A 14991-nucleotide genomic window follows, 5' to 3' on the forward strand; every position below is an offset into this window, starting at 1 on the left:
GTGTTTTCCTGTTTTTCTTTAATGATTTCTACCTGTTTGGCTGTGTTTTCCTGCTTTTCTTTAAGGGCCTGTAACTCTTTAGCAGTGCTCTCCTGTAATTCTTTAAGTGACTTATGAAAGTCCTTCTTGATGTCCTCTATCATCATCATGAGAAATGTTTTTAAATCTGGGTCTAGATTTTCGGTTGTGTTGGGGTGCCCAGGACTAGGTGGGGTGGGAGTGCTGCGTTCTGATGATGGTGAGTGGTCTTGATTTTTGTTAGTAGGATTCTTACGTTTGCCTTTCGCCATCTGGTAATCTCTGAAGCTAGCTGTTTTAGTTGTCACTGTTAAGAGCTTGTTCTTCAGGTGACTCTGTTAGCCTCTATATGCAGGCCTGGAGGGTAGCACTCTCCTTAGTTTCAGTGGGCAGAGTATTCTCTGCAGGCAAGCTCTCTTCTTTCAGGGCAGGTACCCAGATATCTGGTGTTCGAACCAGACTCCTTGCAGAAGTTGTGTTTCACTCACTAGAGGTCTTAGGATCTCGTGTGGAATCCTGTGTGGGCCCTTGCGGGTGTCAGGCGACTCCGCTGGCAAGGTAGCCCGGGGCTCGAGTGGAGCGGAAGGGGTTTGTGCCCCAGATCAAGCCCAGGTAGCCTGCTTCCCTATGTACCGCAGTCTCAGGTTCCGTGCGATTGGATTGGGGCAGGCGCTGTGTTCCACTCACCAGAGGTCTTAGGATCCCGTGGGGGGTCCCGTGTGGGCCCTTGCGGGTGTTGGGCAAGACTCTGCTGGCAAGGTAGCCCGGGGCTCGAGTCGAGCGGAAGGGACTTGTGCCCCAGATCAGGCCCGGGTAGCCTGCTTCCCTATGTACCGCAGTCCCGAATCTTCCAGAGTCGCTGTCCATTTGGGAAGTGGTTCTTCAGAGACACCAGAGGGTGCATATGAGCCGTGAGGTGCAGTTGGGAATCTACACAGATGGATTCATTTTTCTCTATCTCAGTCCTTTGCTAGCTGTGATCTGTATGCCTTCTCCCATTTGTCAGTAATCTTGTGCCTTTATTTGTCCCTTGGCAGGCTCCCTCCCTGAACATGGTGCACCAAACTGTGCAGTGGGATCAGAGACGAATCCACTGTGCTTCCCTCTATCCCCAGGCCCGTGGTCTAGTGAGGGGGAGAGAAGAACCAATGTGCCAGCATCAGGGTGAGTGTTGGCAAAGTGCTGTGGAGCAGCGTGCTGTCCCTCATTGCTGGGACAGAATACCTGACAGAAACAAGGGATGAAGCCCATTTGGGCTCACCGTTTTAGAACACACAGTCCACTGTGGTGAGAAGTCAGAGCAGAGCAGGGCAGGGCAGGTAAAGTACATGCTAATGCCCTGTATGTAGCAGTCGAATCTTGAAGCAGGGGCAAGACACCCCTCTAGTGATCTACATCTACCAGTGATGCCACTTAAAGATTCTACGGTCCCCTAAATCAGTACCATTAGCTGGGGACCGAGTATGCAAACATGAGCGTGGAGTGAGGGTGGGAGGCATTTTGCATTCAGACCAGAACAGGCACATAAGCCAAGGGAGCTGGCATGTGACCTGGGCTGCAGAGCACCGGTGGGATTTTCCCAAACTGCTGCCCTGTGTAATGTTCTATGCTTGACTGTATCATATTTTATTCCCTGAGTCCCCTCTTAAGGTACACTGAGGTTTCCAATCTTTCAGAAGCTCTGAATTAAATAGCAGCAGTGGGGCTGTTTCAGAGAGAGCATCTCTGGGGGCGGGGGGCACGGCACTGTAGGGATCTGGCTGAGGCTTCTTCAAACAGACACAGAGTTCAAAGTCATAAATCCTCCCTGGCAAGGAGAAAGTGTCCGTGTTTCTTCTGTATATTTTGTACCATAAATTTAAAAACTTTTGTTTTTATTTTCCTAAGGCTTTCAGTCTCCTTGAGTATCTGGTTAAGACCTTTCTTTGTCTTGAACTATATATATGGAGATTAATGCTGTCGAAGTGGTAGAAAAGCTGGTCTTGTAGAAATGTTTGTCAACTAAATGCCTGGGAAGAGCTGTGTAATAAAATCCTGGCTCTGCAGCTCCTGACGGTGAGCTGATAGTGCCAGGGTATTTTTTCCCCCTACTTCTCTTCTTGAGGCTAATACTTACAAAGCCAGCGAAGATTTTTATATGACATTCAGAAATATCAATGTAAAAGCCTTTAAGCCCCGGAAAGAAAATTTTCTTCTTTATTTTTTCCTCTGATATTGAGACACTCCTAAAGGTAGTCAGGGCTGGGCAGTGTTTGCAAAGACTGTCACTGTGTCTGGCATATATAAGTAAGCGATAGAGAAATTAAAGTACAACCACATGGTTGTTTTTCCCCCCATGTTAGTGATGGAACCCACTGCCCTGTGCATGCAACGTGAGCGACATACCACTGAGCTGTACCCCAACCCCTCACTTAGTTTAAAATATACCCCACGTGGAGAATGATGGTCACCAGGCTGGGCACAGCTAATCAAACCAAAGCCTCAGTCCTGGTACCCAAGAATTACCAGCACTTAAGTCTATGAGAGGGTCGGTCCTGCCCTGTCTGCCATGGCTCCTCCATACCGCCTTCACACTGGCATCTGAAAGACTCTGCGATCAGACATAAAGCGGTAAGAGAAAAAGATGAAGGGAAATGCCTGAGGTTGAAACTGCAGGGCAGCCTCTTCTAGGAAGATGTGGGTAATGCTGATTGTTTGTTTGTTTGTTGTTGTTTTGGTCTTTTGAGATAAGGCTTCTCTATGTCGCTCTGGCTGGCCTTGAACTCAGAAATTCACCTGCCTCTGCCTCCCAAGTGCTGGGAGTAAAGGTGTGCGCCACCACACTTGACCCTTATACATGCTTGTTCTGAGAATTGTTAGGGATTGAACCTGGAGCCTCAGGCATGGGAAACATGTGCTGAACCCCTAAGCTGCACCCTCTTTGTGAATGGTAAATGTAGGAGAGAGAGAGAGAGAGAGAGAGAGAGAGAGAGAGAGAGAGAGAGAGAGAGCACAATAAGTATCCATGAGCAGGTGGCTCAGATGCCTGAAGGTCTTTGAAGTTCACCCCTGCAGCATCCTCTGAAGAGCAGTGAGAACCCCAGATGTGACCATCTAAGGCTTTAGCAACCAATGAAAATCCTGAATATACCTCAGGCACCTACAGCCCAGGGGCAAAGACGTGCAGGCAGAGACCAACTCATGCCTCTGGCTATTACTGGCAGTTTGAGAATTCCAGATGGCAAGAGTGATCGATAATGGAAAAAAATGGGTAGCTTTAAAATTTATTATAATGAGTATTTATGCTTACCAAGCAGAAAAAAAACATGAACTTTTTTTTTTTTTGCCAAGGCATAGCTATATTTCAATAAGATAGTATCTTGCTTCTGATGATTGTAATGATGATAACCAACATAAATTTGAGTGTAACCTTTAAGGTTAGCTGGTCCCAAATTCCTTTTTCAGAAAGTAATAATGAAAAATTGGGGAGCTTATTTCTTTGTCACAGTAAAAATGTCTGGTCAACAGATTCTATATGTTCAGCCCATCTATGTCTGAGCATCTGCCATAACCCTGGCCAGTCTCTGCATAGCTTTGTGTTTGTGCTTGCTTTTGCCATGCTGTGGGTGGCATTTGGGGCTTCCTACATGCTAGACCAGTGATCTGCTCCTGAGATACCCCCTTGCACAGCATCTCTTTTGCCATATTGTATTCTACCATTCACATTTAAAGGAATACTGGCATTGCTTTCAACATTTCAGAAACTGTGAATTAAATGACATGGGACACTCAGTCCAGATCTAACCAGAACTTGGCCTCTTCCGGACTTTCGCCTGGTGCTTTTTTGCTGATTCAGGTTTCATTGTGTCTGAAGCGTCTGGTTTTGGGTGTGTCTCTGGTGTACACAAGACTGAATACACAACCTCAGTCGTCTCCACGGCATGGGTGACAACACCCGCCCGCCCGAGTGAGGTAACCCATACCTAGAAGGACATGCATGATATGTACTCACTGATAAGTGGATAATATTAGCAAAAAATACACAATACCTAGGATACAACCCACAGGCCATAAGAAGTTTAACAAGCAGGAAGGCCCAAGTGAGGACGCTTCAATCCCACCAAAATAATCCCAGGAGGCAGAGGGAGGGAGGAAACTGGGTGGAAGGCAGAGGGAGAAAAGGAAACAGGATCAAGAATGGGGGTGGGGAACAGGAGAGAAGCCCAAAGGGCCAGAAGAATGAATGAAAATATGCGTCCTTGGGGGGGGGGGTGGCAAGTGGGGAGGCCCTATAGAAAGTACTAGAGACCTGGAAGGTGAGAGACTCTCAGGACTCAATGGGGGTGACCTTAGCCAAAATGCCCAACATTGGGGAGATAGACAGGGCCTCAAGTAGAGGGATGGGTTACGAACCCACAGTTAAAATTTCTGACCCAGAATTGTTTCTGCTAAAAGAACTGCAGGGACAAAAATGGAGAAGAGACTGAAGGAAAGGCGGTCCAGTGACCAGCCCAACTTGGGATCCATCTCATGATGTGCTTACAGACTGGAGCCTGGCATGGCTGTCTTCTGAGAGGTCCTACCAGCAGCTGACTGAGACAGATGCAGATACTTACACCCAACCTTTGAACTGAAGTTGGGGACTCCTATGGTTGAATTAGGGGAAGGATTGAAGAAGCTGAAGGGGGGGGCAACCCCATAGGAAGACCAGCAGTCTCAATTAACCTGGACCACAGGGAGCTCTCAGGGACCACCAACCAGGAGCTGGTCAGAGGACTGCCTGGTGTGGTCTCAGTGGGAGAAGAGACTTCTAATCCTTGAGAGACTTGAGGCTGCAGGAAAGGGGGAGGCCTGGTGGTGGTGGTGAGCGCCCTCTTGGAGGCAAGGAGGAGGAGGAATGAGATGAGGACCTGTGGGAGGGGGGACTGGGAATAGGGGAAATGTCTGGAATGTAAATAAATAAAATAATTTTAAAAACCATACACATACATGCACACATACACACACACACACAGAGGAAGGAATTATTGGTAGAAATGATGTTCAGCCAGATCAAATATGTTTAGAGCAGATATAATTTAGAATTATTCTTGTTAATTACAGTTTTCTTAAAATTTTATTTATTTATTTATTTATTTATTTATTTATTTATTATGTGCCTGAGTGTTTATGCATGTACCACTGGCATTCAGTGCCAGAAAAGTGTGTTGGGTCTCATGGAGCTGTGAGCCACCAGACCTGGATTCTGGGAACCAAACCTGGGTCCTCTGGAAGATCAGCAAATGCTCTTAACCACAGAACCATCTCTCCAGCCTCCTACATTTTTTTTCTTCAGTTTTGAAAAACTGCATATTTTATTAGTTAAGGAACAACTATTTTTAGTGTATTTTCAAAATTTAACTTTTTATGATGGTTTAATAAACAAGTAATGGAACAGAGAAACAGCTGTATTCTGCACAGCTTTTACATTTTAGACTTTTTGAGCTACAAGAGTAATCTTTGTTACTGCAAGTAAGAGGAAGCTCATCTTGCTAAGGAGGAATTCCTAGGTTTCCATTTGGCTGAACAGGGGCAGTGTTTTGGACACAGTTTGATATAGGGGAACAGGCCATCCGAATCCAAGCCTTGCTTCTGCTACTTTGTGTCAGCTCCATGACTCTAGCTGCATATGTATCAAAAGATGGCCTAGTCGGCCATCACTGGAAAGAGAGGCCGGTTGGACTTGCAAACTTTATATGCCCCAGTACAGGGGAACGCCAGGGCCAAAAAGTGGGAGTGGGTGGGTAGGAGAGTGGGGGGGGGGGGTTAGGGTATGGAGGACTTTTGGGATAGCATTGGAAATGTAAATGAGGAAAATACCTAATAAAAAATATTAAAAAAAGAAAGAAAGTTTCTTCCCTCATGTTATCAGCATGGTTGGGAGTGTAACTTAGTGGAAGAGCACTTGCCTAGCATGCATGAGCCTTGAGCTTCATTCCAAGTATCACCCACCTTCCAAACACACCCCACACACCCAGACGGAACTCCACAGAAGCATCCCCTTCTTGATCTAATTTTCACTTCCTTAGTTCCTTTTTTGCTTTGTTTGTTTCTTTGAGACAGGGTGTTTTTATGCAGCTCTGGCTGGCCTGTAACTCACTTTGTAGATCATGCTGGGCTTATACACTCACAGAGATCAGAGATCTACCTGCCACTGTCTCCTTAGTACTGGGATTAAAGGCCTGTGCCACTACAACTGATGGCTTCCTTAATTCTTGATTCTTCTCTGCACCTTGCCATGCCTGACTTTTTCCACATTTGCTCAAATAAGCAAAGACACTGGACTTTGGTCAGAAACCTTTGTTCTTCTGGTATGTCTGCAGGTAGCAAACACGTAGGCCGGAGGAGAAAACCGTATCTCCTGGAGCTAGAGTTACAGGAGGCTATAAGCTACCAGACATGGGTGCTGGGACCTGAAGGAAGGGCAGTAGGTGTTCTTAACTTCTGAGCTGTCTCTCCAGCCCCTTCACCTTGTCCTTTGAGACAGGGTCTTTCACAGGGCTGGAGCTCACTGAAGAGGGTAGGTTAGAGTGTCAGCAAGCCGAAGGATCTGCCTGTCCCTGCTTCTCCAGTGATGTGATCAAAGTGTGTGCTACCACATCTGCCTTTTCCCCCCATGCATGGGTTTTGGGGATCCAACTTGGTCCCTCATGTTTTTCTGGGAGGTACTTTAGACTAAGCCACTTCTTCGACCATATGCGGTATATTTTTAAATTAGTGTATGGAATTTGTATAAACCAATGGGTTTATTATAACATTTACACATATACACAATATACATTGATCATATTTAACCCCAATGACCAATTCTTTTTTTCTCTCTTCTGTTGGTAGCCTTATTATCTTCAAATAGACTCCCTCTACTTTCATGTCTTTTTAAATGGAAATTCTGGAACTGGGAGAAAACACTTGATATTTGTCTTTTTTAGTATGGTTTATTTCCCTTAACACAACAATCTCTTGTTCCATCCATTTTCCTGCAATGACATAATTTTTCTTCTTTACAGCTGACTATAACTCCAGTGTGTGTGTGTGTGTGTGTGTGTGTGTGTGTGTGTGTGTGTGATATCATATTATTTTAGTCAGGGTTTCTATTCCTGAACAAAATATCATGGCCAAGAAGCAAGTTGGGGAGAAAAGGGTTTATTCAGATTACACTTCCACGTTGCTGTTCATCACCAAAGGAAGTCAGGATTGAAACTCAAGCAAGTCAGGAAGCAGGAGCTGATGCAGAGGCCATGGAGGGATGTTACTTACTGGCTTGCTTCCCCTGGCTTGCTCAGCTTACTTTCTTATAGAACCCAAGACTACCAGCCCAGGGATGGCACCACCCACAATGGGTCCTCCCACCCTTGATCACTAATCGAGAAAATGTCTTACATCTGGATCTCATGGAGGCATTTCCTCCAGGGAGGCTCCTTTCTCTGTGATAACTCCAGCTTGTGTCAAGTTGACACACAAAACCAGCTAGTACACATATTTTCTTTGTCCATTCATCTGTTGTTGGGTCATTAGTCTGGTTTCACATCTTGGCTATTGTGAATAGTACACCATCAATAACATAGTTGTTCAATAGAAGATCAATAAGACCTGATGGTCCATGTCTTTGTGGTATGCTGACTTAGATTCCTTTCAGTATATATCCAGGTGTGCTCTACCTGAGTTGTATAGGGTGGTTAAAGGCTTGGTCTTAGTGTTATAGGGCTAAAGGGACTTTAAGAAGTGGGGCCTGTTTGGAGGAAGTTAGGGTGTTCTGGGAAGTACCCTTGGAGGGGATATGGGACGCCGGCCCCTTTAATTTTCTCTCTTTGGCTTCCTGGATGTCAATGATGGTACAGTTGGGCTCCATCACATGTTCCCTGGCATCACCATGGTGCACCCACACTGGAAACCTAAAAGGCTTAAAGACAAACCTCTAAAGCCGAGCCAGCTAAGCCTTGCTTTATAAGCTGAATATCTCAGGTACTTTTTACAACAAGGGAAAACTGACTAACACAGCAACATATTTGAAGCTAGGGCTTTATAAAGATAACTGAGCGAGGCTTTTGTTGTCTCAGCCTAATATCACTGGTGTCTGTATAAGAAGGGAGAAATGGACACAACACATATAGGAAGAAGATGATATGAATCGAAATAAATGAAGATAGCTATTTATGAGGCAGGAGGTGGGGCCTCAAACAGCCCCTTCCCTCCCAGACCTTAGAGGCACCAACACTGCTGGATCTTGACCTTGGATGATCTTGGCCTTCCAACTTCTAGAAACATGACAGTAAGTAGCGGGTCCATAAGTCACCTCTTCTGTAGTACTTTATGGCAGAGTCATTCAGAGAGATGCCAGGGTCCCGCATGCTGCAGCGTACCTGCAGTCCTAGCTGCTTGGAGGCTCTGGCAGGACTGACCTGGACAATATACAAGATGAGAAAGAGTGATCTGACTTACATTTTAGAAGGCTCCCTTTAGCTATTGAATGGGACCTGGACTGAATTCGAAGAGCAGATGGAGCCATCGATCCACTACAGACACTGTGGTAGCTGGGTCCTGGGAAATGCTCAGATGTGGGGACAGTTTGAGAGGAGAGCCACTGGGATTTCTTGATGGGATGGATGAAGGAAAGAAAAAGGAGCCAAAGATGACTTCTGATACTGGACCCGTACGTGAAAGTACAGAAGTGCCATGGGAGGGGATGAGGCGGCTTGCAGGGGTGACCTTCAAGGTTGATCATTCTGAGCTGGGTGATAAGTTAATGATGTGGTAAGTTAAAGATGCCCATTTAGCAACTAAGTACAGATATCAAGTAGAAAGTTGGACACGAGGTGGGGAGTGGGGCAGTACTCAGGGCTGGAGATAAGAATCTGGGGATCACCAGCAGGTACTCAAAACCATGAGATAGGGAAAGCCACTAAGATGGAGGATGGATGGAAAAGTAGCTGGCAGACTAAGCTGCAGAATTCTTTCTGTCAAGGACAGGAAGAGGGGCATCAGTAAAGGATACAAAGAGGGGGTGATGGGGGAAGGAGAAGCTAGAAGAGGGGTCCAGGAGTCCAGTGAGGGACAAGCATCAGGGATGGAAGGGTGACTAGACATGTCAAAGAGAACCAACATCTATCTGGCAGCCAGTGCTGGCCCCACCTACGACAGCCCAGTAAACGAGAGCCCATTCTTATTTTTATAAATGCCATCACTGTGAGGAGGGAGTCAGGAGTGTGACAAATGCTAAGCCTTCATGCTCCATCACACAGAGTAAAGAGCTGATTCTCAAACGGTAAATCATGAAACTGCTGCTTAAGCACATACAGTTCAGAAAAGCAGCTCCAGAAGGGCCAAACAGTTGCCTGGAGGAGAGGCTGGGCAGAGGATGCACAGCCAGGACAGGGGATTTCAGAAGTGAGCCTTTGCTGTGATTCGATTTTTTTTTTAATCTATCATGTATGCAATTCTTTTGTGAGGAATTTAAGGGACACTGAGAGGACTTCTGTGCATGGGCTCACACCACAGGGGAGGGTGATTCACAGTGTTGCAGAGGCCTGTGTGGCTGTTGGTCTCCTGTCCAAGGACCCATGCTTTAGTGCAGGTTGATTTAATCTTTCATTCTTGCTGCTGCTTGTCCTGCTGGGGAGTGAATCACAGGCCTTACACGCGATAGGAAAGCATTTTGTTACTGAGCTGTATCCTTCCACCCGACTCCACAGGGTACCACTAGGGTGCCCAGGCTGTCCTTGAACTTGTATGCATCCTGCCTGAGCCTAAGGCATCTTATTCTTACCCACTAGGCTCTTTGCTGGCTCAGTGACAGGAGCCCTGCCCTGAGAAGGCTAGGAATGACCCAGGCTCTAAGGGAAGGAAGTAATTAGATCTCTTTCTCTCAGGCTGTCTCTTCTGCTTACTCTCTGCTGCTGGAATGGGGTAGCAAATGAGCTGCCATAGCTCTACCTGCCCCTACCACCCCACCGTCTCCCAGGACAAGCGACTCTGTAACACCCAGGCTCAGAAAAGACCTTCCTGCATTAGTAAATGAGGATTCTCTGGAGATGAACAGAAATGCAGGTAGAAAATGACTGAAATTACTGGGTATCAGGAGAGATGATGACCTGTGTGAGAAAGTAGATGTGGGGGAGGGCAGGGTGAAGGTGTCTGCGACTCGGTAATGACACGATGCGGAGCTGTTTGCTTATTTTTTTTTTCCTGGCTTTTACTCCAAATGAGCAGTTCTGGCTGTCACACGGTGCAGGGCCAAGTATAAATCCAGCATTGATAATGCAGGCTCCCAGGGTGGTGGTGAGGGGGCTCAGCCATTCCCTGGTGCGATGAAGAGAGGCTGGACAGGAAAGCTGCAAAGCAGAAGAGATGGGTGAGAGGAGAGAGGAGAGCCAATCAGTTATCAATAACTGAGGCACATAAAAAGGGGGCAGGTCACATAGGCGTGGGGAGGGAGCTGTTGAGGTCTGGGTTTGGCCAACATGTCAGCATCCCACAGCTTCCAGAGGTATCAAGAAATATCAAACTCATGAACTTGATATCTTAAGAGTAAACAAACTTTCTTTCTCAAAATCTAGATCCAGAAATTCAAGCCTCGGGTATGAGCAAGGCGATGATGCTTCTGGAGTCTGGGGAGGATCTCTCCTATCCCTTCCGGTTCCCAGGGCTCCAGGCATTCCTTGGTGTGTGCCAGGGTGCCCTGGGCCACTCGTGTGTTCTCCCAGGGCATCTCCTCTGGCTGTCTTCTGTTTCTCTTACTCAGGAGGGAGGGAGAGAGGGAGAGAGGGAGAGAGGGAGGGAGGGAGGGAGGGAGGGAGGATGATACCCAGATCCCCTTCCCATTGGGCAGTGTTTCACTGGTTCCATTGACACCCGAGCCTCACTGAGGGCCACAGACTCCCAGCCCACTAAGAGCCAGGAACTGGCGGGGGGGGGGGGGGGGGGGGGGCGGGCTCCGAGGGCATGGAGGAACGTACCGGAAGTGGAACATCACATGGGCTGATGTGCTAACTCAGCTTTTCACAGGATAGTCGACTCTGGCTCAGGCTTTGGATCCTGGGAAAATACTCACTTCCTTACTTCTCTCAGCCCTCATCTGGCTTGCCACATTCTCCTGCAAGTGACCAGCCGACATGGTTGAACCCAGTAGACTATGCTACGTGGAATAAGCCAGTCACAGAATATGGTAAAGTTTGCCTGGGGTCTGTGGGTCCAAAAGAAAGGCAGGCAGAAAGAAGCGTGGTATTTTTGTTGTTGTTATTATTTTGTTTTTGTTTTTTGTTTTTTTCTGTGATCTGGATTTGAGTCTGTCTTCATCACTTTTCAGTTGCTGTGATAACATACCCTGACTCACAGGGTTTGTTCTGCCTCACAGTACAAGGTATCCATCAAGGCAGAGCTGTGAATCCAATGGGAGTTTTAAGCGGCTGTCCAAATTACAGCCACAGTCAGGAAGAAGAGCAAGGAACACATGCTCAGCTAGGTTTCTCCAGTTATACAGACCAGGATTCTGGCTAGGGACTGCCATCACCCACAGTGGGTAGGTCGTCTTACCTCAACTAATGCAATCAAGACAATCTCCCACAGAAATGTCTCCCCGAGATCCTTCTCCAGGTGATTCCAATCTCTATCAACTTGATAATTAATTTAGAACACCTTGCTTTCTTATGAGGTTGAGCATATTATTTAACCGTTTTGTGTTTGGGGCCCTCGCCTAGTTGGAAGTAAAACAAGTATGTGAACTTTACCCAGGAGAGAGTAGAAGCGGGGACATGGCAGTTGATTAGTACACACCACTCTGAAAATCCATCTGCTGAACCCTGATGCTGGGCACTGGCAGAGAGTTGAACACTGCGCTAGAAGAGCCCCTAGGTAGCAACTGCCAAAGCCGGCTGACTGAAATCATCTTCCTCACTGTCCACGACAAGCCCAGCACTGTCTTATAAATAGGCATTATTTCCATCTAGGACTCTTGCCTGCGCGTTCATTAATTTGAATCCATTGCTCCTAATTTTAACCCCCTCCCACTAAATGCATCTCTGTTTTTGCTCTTACTTCAAGAAATGAACTCAGCGATGCCCTTTTAATCAGAGTTGTAAGACTTCCTACAGAGTCTAGGGTCTGCCTGCTTTAGTCTTCATTTTGTGTGAGCACACATGCGTCTGTAGAAACCAGATGATCACTCTCAGGAGCAATCCACTTGGTTTTATCGAAACAGGGCCTCTGTTTAGCCTGAGGCTTGCCTAGTAGACTAGGCTAGCTTGTTGGGGGAACACTGGAGATCTGTCCTTCTCTGCCTCTCCAGCCTTGGGGTTATAAGCACCATGTCTTTTTTTTTTTTTTTTTAATATGGGTGCTGGGGATTTAACACAAGCCCTCATGCTCGCACAGCAAGCAGTTCACCAACTGAAATGATGAACTTCGCCAGCCCCAATCAGCCTCCTGTAAGTGTTTAAGTTCCTGTGATTACAGACTGAAGTTGCCAATGGGCTGTATCCAATGTTCACAGCAGAATGTAATATTGTAGATTAAGTTTCTGCTAAGCAATTTCACAGAAAAAAATACAAACAAAATATGTCATTGGTTGAGAGTGATGCGGTGGCAGAATTCTTGCCTAGGACACATGAGACTTTGGGTTCTGCCTCCCAACACTACCCCCTTCCAAAAGTCTGAATTATGATGCAGAAATTTCCTTCACACACATCTAACAAGCGCCACACAATGAGTACTAGAGACTTAGAAGGTTGTTAAGGTGGCCTCTGACTAGGGAACACATGATCTCATGCAGGAGGTATGTAGCCTCTAAATGGCCACTTCATCTCTAAACTTGAACATTTCTAATTCACAATCACTGTGTATCCTAGCATTGCATGGTGGCTGTTGACTTTTTTTTTTTTTAAGAAGCAATATAGTTAGAAGGGAAAGGGGGTTGTCAGGCAGATGTGTGGACAGCCATGCTGGCTACATGTTAAGGATTAGGGGGAACCTTGAACACAGTCCCAAAGCAATGGACAAGACTGGCATGAAATGAGCTGGGGAAAGAGTCTTCTAGAAAGTGGGCCGGCCTTACAGGAGCAAAAATTCGTGGTAATTCCGAGCCTTGAAATGCCAGGGTGGGGGATCTCCACCTGCTCAGAGGAGAAGGGGAGGGGGGAAGGATTGTGGGAGGGCGTGGCTGGGAAAGGGCAGTGAGAGGGATATAAAGTAAGTAAAAGATAAAATAAAAATTTTAAAAATTACACCATTCATTCATTCATTCATTCATTCGCGTGTGTGTGTGTGCTCGCATAGGCACACATGACCCCGCACTTGTGTGGAGGTCAGAGGACAACTTGCAATAGTTCTCTCCTACCTTGTGGGCAATGGGATCATATCCAGGTTGTCAGGCTTGGCAACAGAGTGCCTTTACCCACGGAGCCATGCTGACATTCCAACCCTATTTCTTCTTGTTTCTCTTTAGGGAGAACCACTTTCTAAATGTCTGCTAGAAGATTGGGAGTTTGAACCCAGTTCTTAGACGTGTGCTCCAGCCCACTTTCCTGCTTTGGCCTTTCTTATCCTTTGGCCTTCTTAGTTTTCACACTTAAATTCCCACTGAGAGGGTGGTGGCGAAAGTCTGCTTGTTTTGTCTCAGCTTCTCCCATTTCTTCTTAACGATCATTTAGAAGCTGAAGCCTTAGAAGCCGGCAGGTAAAACTAGGCACTGGGGCACAACTGTGACCCCAGCTTCTCAGAAGATGAGGCAGGAGGATTGCTTGAGCCCAGGATTCCAGTGCCACCCTAGGCAACACAGTGAGGGGACCCGAGAGAGAGAGAGAGAGAGAGAGAGAGAGAGAGAGAGAGAGAGAGGGGGGGGGGGGAGGGGGAGAGGGGGAGAGGGGGAGAGGGAGGAGAGGGAGGAGAGGGAGGAGAGGGAGAGAGGGAGGAGAGGGAGGAGAGGGAGGAGAGGGAGGAGAGGGAGGAGAGGGAGGAGAGAGAGGGAGAGAGGGAGAGAGGGAGAGAGGGAGAGAGGGAGAGAGGGAGAGAGGGAGAGAGGGAGAGAGGGAGAGAGGGAGAGAGGGAGAGAGGGAGAGGGGAGAGCTAAGCCCAGAGTCAGTGCTGGCTGCAAGCTTCACGCTGCTCTAGGCCTTGTGTTAGAACTGTAGCTTTGAGTCCATGCACCTGTGTTCTTTTCAGCTGAGATTCCCCTAAAATTCCCTATGGGGAAAGTTTTACCAAAGTAAATCTTTTTGGCTTATAATGAAGTCTTGTAGCTGCCTAAAAGTGAAACCGTGCAAAGGTTTGGGATGCGAAGCATGCACCTTCACTGCAGGACCCAGGTGTTTACAGCTCCTTACCTTCCCTCTCCTCCTCCACCCTCACCCCCTTCTGCCCACCTCCTCCTTTTCTTCTCCTCCCTCTTCTGCTTCCTTCTCCTGTTTCTTCTCTTCACAGTGTATGTTCCTTGTTCTGTGGAGGCAGTGAACTTGGCCGCGGGAGAATACAATGGAGTGGACTGATTGGAGGCCGTAGTGGTTTCTTCCCACTCACTCTTCGGCTGTTCTTGAACTCAGTAGCAGGACCTAGGAGGCAGTTAGCAACGATTCCAGGATTCCACGACATCTTGCCCTGCTGCCTGCTGTTCCCTGGAGCCTCAGTTGCCTGGCAAGCACACAGCAGGACCACGATTCTCTGGGGATTAGGTTTCTCCATTCTCAGTGTGGGAATGAGACTGTTTCCTCCCTCACAGGTGGCCGCAAGGAATTATAAACCAATAAAGTGATTGCTTAGCATATGGCTGAATGTCAAGGGTAATATAAATGCTTAATTTCATTTATTTAATAGTAGTTCAGTTGCTGTGGAAACTCTAACTTCTCAATTTCTTGACACTTATCTGTGCTATTGTTTTAAAATGAAATTTTACATTTAAATCCTGTGGTTTTGTTTTGTTTTGTTTTGTTTTTTGTTTTTTTCTGGAGACAGGGTCTAGTTACATAGTTT

At 46.9% G+C, this 14991-nt stretch overlaps 2 long non-coding RNA genes across 2 annotated transcripts; both read left to right on the top strand.

Annotated features, from left to right (window-relative positions):
- Nucleotides 1–842: 842 nt before the first annotated feature.
- On the top strand, nt 843–10686 carry Gm31289. The gene is made up of 3 exons (XR_373745.2): nt 843–1182; nt 9903–10080; nt 10590–10686. It is a non-coding gene; the product is annotated as a predicted gene, 31289 (long non-coding RNA).
- Nucleotides 10687–10978: 292 nt separating this feature from the next.
- On the top strand, nt 10979–14785 carry Gm39709. The gene is made up of 2 exons (XR_865764.2): nt 10979–11197; nt 14446–14785. It is a non-coding gene; the product is annotated as a predicted gene, 39709 (long non-coding RNA).
- Nucleotides 14786–14991: the final 206 nt, after the last annotated feature.

The sequence above is a fragment of the Mus musculus genome, chromosome 1, assembly GCF_000001635.26.
Source record: "Mus musculus strain C57BL/6J chromosome 1, GRCm38.p6 C57BL/6J".
Classification (NCBI taxonomy): domain Eukaryota; kingdom Metazoa; phylum Chordata; class Mammalia; order Rodentia; family Muridae; genus Mus; species Mus musculus.